The 6,802-nt window shown below is 38.3% G+C and overlaps 1 long non-coding RNA gene across 1 annotated transcript; it reads left to right on the forward strand.

The window, feature by feature from the left end:
• Positions 3,400-6,302, forward strand: LOC110265712. The gene is made up of 3 exons (XR_002351933.1): positions 3,400-3,865; positions 3,942-4,101; positions 6,022-6,302. It is a non-coding gene; the product is annotated as an uncharacterized LOC110265712 (long non-coding RNA).

Genomic DNA, 6,802 nt, shown 5'->3' on the forward strand with positions numbered 1-6,802 from the left:
ACCTTCTAACACGTTAAACATTTAGATACATGCAATGCGACATCATTCTTCATCGCTGGCCACAAGAGCATCGCTTTCAGATCCTGATACATTTTGGTACTTCCCGGGTGAATTGAGAACCCGCTCTTATGAGCTTCCTTCAAGATACTCTGTCACAAGTTCCCGACATCTGGCACAACAATCCGGTTCTTGAACCTCCACAAACCATCCTGACCTGACACTTTCCACTGTTTTTCCTGTTCAACTGCTGGCAATACCTTACGTATTGTTTCACTATCTTGATGAGCCTTTAGAAGTTCTGATTTAAAATCACTTGAAATCCGCAGCCGACTATGAGGCGTGGAAGTGTGTTCAGTATGAGAAAGGGCTTAGAAGAGACATCTTCAACTGCGTGAGTCCACAAAGGTTAACGAATTTCCCTGAATTGGTTATGAAAAGTCAATTTGCAGAACGTTACTCCATGAAGTCAGCAATATTATAGGAAGGCTATAGAGAGACTACTCCGGATGAACCGCATAGAGCCAGACTAGGCGTATGTTGCAAGTGCGAGAAGCCGGGGCATATAGCTCGAGACTGTCCATACAAGAAACGCCGGGATGTAGTCGAATCCGATCTTCAGACCAGAGGTAACCATAAGCTAGCAGTTGAGTTTTTAACTACCTTGTGTATCATTAATATATGTATGAACCATTTGTGAAGCACGACAAGTTTTGATGATCGTGGAGTCCGAGCCGATGGTTAGTCAAAGACTACTAGATGTTGAGATGGAGCGATACTTAGCTAACTTAGATGAGAGGCTAGGTTCTTGGAAGATAAGAATCAGAATGACAAAATGGAAGCCGGGTGAATTATACCTAAGGAATTGGAACCGTTGATAGCTATGCGGAGTTACTGTTTGAAATCCAGTGACGTTAAGATTTCAAGGAAAAGGAATAGAGCGAGTTCAACCTTTAGTTGTTAATTGATCGAGAGACAAGTAGAGGTGAGACCAAATTCCTATGCGAGAGAGTTTCCAAAACCGTTCTTGAAGATGTACCAGAAATTCCACCTTAGAGAGAGTGTGAGTTTGTCATAGCCGTAGTGTCAAAGATCGGATCAATGTTGATTACACCACAAGTGAAGACATTATTAGAATCAGTAGAGTTCAAGACCGAGTTGAAGAGAGTACTGGAAGAGAGGATCGTCTAACTAAGTGTTTCTTTGCGAGAGCGTGCCAACTAATCTTCACGACTTAATCTAACCTTTCTCTTATAGCCTCCATTGAAAGTCTTATCTTGAACCTTCTTCTGTAAAAGCCCAACTCATTGTTCTTCTAATCTTGTTCCTTACTTGTACAAAGTTTGTCTCTTTTGAATTCAACCTGAACTCATCCTAATATAATCACATAATTTTTTAGTCCTGGTGATCTGCGCTGCATGAAATTGCCCCCTTGTGTAAACTCGTATCTCAGATATCATTATTCATAAGCCATGGCAATTTCATTATCAATATAACATCACTTATCAAGCCTTAGCGTTAAACTTCGCTAACATACTCATTTAACTCCGGTTAACTATATGTAAGACTTTCTTTTGAATTCTGGTGAACACCGTTCGTGCTACTCGTTCGTTCCTTTGAACATAACTTTTCTTTGAAAAATAAACTCGTATTGGATTTTACGTCACGCATAACTCTTAGATGCAATTATTAGAGTGCCAATCCTTTAGAGCAAGACTTTGGAACATGAAAGTAAACCAGCGACATTACAAGGGAATTCAAAAACCTTAATCCTCACCGATCGTATCGCTCGTGACTAAATAGATGCAATGAGGTGCACCGTGTGAACGAAACACCAGGATACACTGGAAGCCTTCGAGCCATGGAAAGAATATTGATCTTTATGCCAATACTTGTATTACTTAAGCCTACTGGACCATTTAAGAAATTACTACGACGCATTATTGGAGGACTTAAGAAGCATGCTGATGCGACATCATGAGGTTATAATAGACGCCCTAAGCAAGAAGTTTATAAGGGATTCTTGGACGTTAATTTCAAAGGAGGAAATGTTAGATGAGTTGAAGTTCTAAGTTGGAGAATGAGAGTGTAGAGTGAAAATGTCGGACTAAGTCCATTACCAGTTTACAACATGGTATCGATGAGATGTGGGATGCATAGCGAGACAATAAGGAGCCGCTAAAGATATCAAAGTTCGGTAAATAAAGGAGAATTAAAAAGAGATTTATATGCCTAATGTAAATGCCAAAATATAGATCGTAGGGTCAATGGCTTAGGGAGCGCAATAATAGTGATAAGGAGCTACTAAAAGTATTGAAACCTGTTGAATCAAGAAGATACCGAGAAGGAGTTACATGTCTAAATCGAAAGTTGAGACGAGAAATTATTGTCCAAAACTTACAAGAAAGGATTTTCGAAGTTACCGTGAAGCTGCCAAGACGTACCATGAATTAAATAGGATGTTTTGGGATATCAGAAACAAAGAATAAAGTGGCAATGCATGTAATGGCGTGTTGAAGCATGAGAAAGTAAAAGAGGACCACCAGAAACTATTCGGAATGCTGCAACCATTGAAGATTCTACATCGAAGTAAGGAAGAGTAATTATCGGTTTCGTATTAGATTGTCGAGGACTAAAGGAGAAGATGGAGCTTCACAGAGCGCTAAATACTACCGTATTGATAAAAACTAGAGCATCGAATACCTTAGTTCCTGAATTTAATAGCCAAGACAGCGGAGAAGAGCTACGCAAATTCGAGTTAACAATCTTACTATGAAAGACCGACAAAAGAATTACATGAACCAAGGAAGTCCTGAACTTGAGAAGGTTACTTTAACAAGCTGAAATCAGTGAGTGAGTCAAGATGAAGGTATTGAAACCAAAGTGTTTTGAGACCTAGGATAATGGCAAGGGCGGACTTGTCGGATTCTGAAGAGAATTAGGCCAGTGGCATATCAGGTAACTCTACCCTATATCTTCCAAACTGGTACCATGTAACACATCTCAACTTACATCTCAACTTCAGGAGTACACTTCTAATGTCAATCATGTATTAGAACTTTAACCAGTGCAACTGAGGAAGGATCTCACGCTTCGAGTAACCTCGGTTAGGATATATAATAAGATACCATGGCCAAAAAGTTAGGCAGAGTAGAAGTTACGTACTAGAGGATGTAAAAAGTGAAACTGGAAGTGGGAAACGTACTTAAGAACTCAAATCAGACAGGTGGAAGAACTACCCACACTTCTTCTCAGATAGCTGAGTTTGAATTTTACGGGCAAAATTCCTAATTAGGTGGGTAGGATGTAAACCCCGCTAAAATCAGTAAATAATTAGTCAATAAATCGAATTTTAATTAGGAAGATTAATAATGCAAAACTAATACCAAAATAGGATAGAGCTCTTCAAAACGAGAATTTCGACACTAATTTCAAAAAATTCGACCCAAAATTGGGCCGAACGGGCCGAACCGATCGAACTGGCCCTGAACCGGGCCCGTGGGCCCAATATATATAATCATCATTTCAGCCACTTCCCATTATTTGTTTCCCTTCCAGCGCCGAGAAGAGAGATTGAAGAAAAGCAAAGCCACCAAAACCTAAATCCTTATCAATTTTCAATTCATCATAACTTTCGATCCGGAGCTCCGATTGACGAGCCGTTTGCGGTCACGCGTTCGTCTTGGAGTCCTCTTCAATTCTATCTGAACAAAGTGGTAAGTTTATCACCAATTCATTCCCATTTCTCTGTGCCCCTTTTCTACACGAAAATTATTGAGGTTTTGAGTGATTTTGATAATTTTGGTGGTTTAGGTGCAAACTAAAATGGGATAATTATTGGGTTGCACTCCAATCATCAATGGGTACGGTAAGAACAACCTAAACCCTAACCAATTTTTGATTTATTGATGAAAAACCTGAACTTGAATATATATGTGAATTAGGTGTGAATTGAGTCATATATATATGCATTGGAATTGAGTTGGGAGTACTTGGAGGCTTATTGGTGATCAAAGCTTATTTTGGGGTTGTTTTAATTAAGTTTGGAAGGGCTGTGATTTGTGTTGTGAGGCTGCCTTGGGTGAAACTAAGTGATCGGCCAAGGTATGGTTTAAGTTTCACACGTTTAATATTTACGGTGTTGTGAAAACTTAGGTTAGAGGAACCATAGGATAAGTTGAATTGTTAATTTCATTTAATGAGTAGTTTTATAATATTGTTGGAATGAGTCGTTGATGAACATATATTGAAATTATGAGGTATTGTGGTTATTAATTTTATGCTCTTGGACTTGCTTATAGTGGGTTGTGTTGATGTTGATATGTTGATGGATTATGGTTGGTGTTTGTTAATAAAGAGTTGTTATGTGAAGTTGATGGATTAATGTGTATGAATGGTTGATTTATGTTAATGGCATTTAATTAGTATATGTTGATGGAAGATTGATAAATACATGATGAAGGTTGGTATAGGTGAAAAGTTGATATCAACAAATGCAGGGTCATTGATGTATGAAATAAATGTGGATAATTATTGATGATCAAGGTTTGTTGAGTTGGTTAAAGGTTATATTGGCAATGGTTGTTAATGAATTGAGTTGATATGGTGTCATAATGCAAGTTTTAATGGTAAGAAACTTAAGTTGATAAAAATGAGGTTTGGTTGGAAATTGGTTAAAAATCAGTTTTTTATGAACTTTGGAAGTCCATAAATTACTCCTCAAAATTCTGATTGAGTTCTGGTTTGTTGCAAATGAAAGATGGTTTTGTAAATTTTTAAACGACGTTAATTTTGTGAAAAACGGAATTTTGAGAAGAAAGTTATGGACAATGAAAAATTGATACATGAGACTGTGAAGCAGGGGTTAAAATCTGGTTGCTGCAAGCTTGCAAGGCATTCTGGCAAATTTTTTTTTTTGGAAAAACGCTCATCCACGCGTACGCGTGGCTTACGCGTACGCGTGGCATGGAATTTTGGCGACGCATGCGCGAGAGGCATGCGTACGCGTGTGTGAATATTCACGCGTACGCATGACTCACGCGTACGCGTGACTTGATGTACGCTCCACGCGTGCGCGTGGCCTACGCGTACGCGTGGATGCTGCCTGCTGCAAAAACCGGGTTTGACTATTTTTGAACCAATTTTCCACTCCTAAACCTCTATTTTCTTCCTTTAAGGTTTAAAGTATAGTTTTAGGTCCAGTGGATAAAAGAAGCTAGGAAAATAAGATATCTTGAGGGTGAAGAACAAGGAAATGAGTATGTTAGCGAAGTTTAACGCTAAGGCTTGATAAGTGATGTTATATTGATAATGAAATTGCCATGGGTTATGAATAATGATATCTGAGATACGAGTTTTCCTGGGTAAAAACCGTGGCTCGCCACCACGTGTTCCAGGTTGAATCTCGATACTTTGTTGACCTTATGTCGTAAGGGTGACCGTGCACGTATAAATTCCCGGGTATGGATAGCCCCCATTGAGTTATTTATATAATGATTGAATGTGAACTCTATGCATAGACTCTTGGGGATATGCGACGGGGGACAGTCTAAGGTTTTTGGACTTGTCGGGTTGGCTGGATAACCAACAGATGGGCCCCATCAGCCGTAGAACAGGCATGCATCATATGCATTTATTTGTTTTAATTGCTATGCATTTCCTGGGTTTGCCTAATTGATATTTATCACCTGCTACTTGTTATACTTGCTATTTGTACTATCTGCTCATTACTTGTGCATGAACTTGTTTGGTTGCATGGTCCTGTTACATTATGGATGATGGAGGGATGGAGGAGATGGAGAAACAGTTTGGTATTAGGTGAGGATTGAACTTGAGTAAGTTAGGTAGATTTAGAATACCTACCCTTATTGATGGTTTTTGTTTAGTACTTAAGTTGAATAACTGAATAACGAAGTTCTAGGATTGCCTATGGCATTCTCAAGACCTTATTTATTATACGCGTGACACTTTTACCATGCTGAGAACCTCCGGTTCTCATTCCATATTGTATTGTTGTTTTTTCAGATGCAGGTCGAAAGGCTCCTCGCTAGGCGTCTGGATCCTGGGAAGCAAAGTAGTCCTTGGGTGTATTTTGGTTTTCTATTTGTATATATGTAAATATGTATTTAGCTTACTCTCCAAGTAACTTATGTATTCTGCTCCTCTTAGAGGTTGAGGGAGAGATAGGAGTTTACTTTGGTACCTTGGTGTATTTTGGAAATACTTATGTATGTTTATATGTATATATATACCCTCTGGCCAGCCTTAGCTTTGCAGGCTGAGTCAAGAGCTAGTTATGTTGTTTCCTTGGCTTTTCTTTTCTCTCTTATTTATCTTTATCGCTTCTTTTTAGGTTTCTTAACACGCAAGTAATTCGATTCCTCGAGTGTGCACTTTTTATTTTGCGAATTTGTTTTACCCGTTTTTCAAGACTCCTAGTTGAGTATCTTTTTCCTTATTATTATGTATATATTTTTACTTTTAGAAGTTGTAATACCATACTATCTCAGTCTTATGACTTAAGCATAAGATTAAGTGTAGTAGGGTGTTACAATAACTATCGAACATAAGATAACAAAAGTAGGAGTAGAGTGCCAAAGATACAAAATAACAAGCTCCTAACTCAACCCGCGAAGCCAAGGCTGGCTGGAGAATATTTACACATATATACATATGTATCCAAAATCCCAAACATACATAAACAAAATCATGTCTCTCCATAAATCTCTAAGAGAATCAAAAGAATAAGATATGCGGAGAGAAAGCTAAGTGTATATATATATATATATATATATATATATATATA

This window comes from Arachis ipaensis, chromosome B08, assembly GCF_000816755.2.
Source record: "Arachis ipaensis cultivar K30076 chromosome B08, Araip1.1, whole genome shotgun sequence".
Classification (NCBI taxonomy): Eukaryota; Viridiplantae; Streptophyta; class Magnoliopsida; order Fabales; family Fabaceae; genus Arachis; species Arachis ipaensis.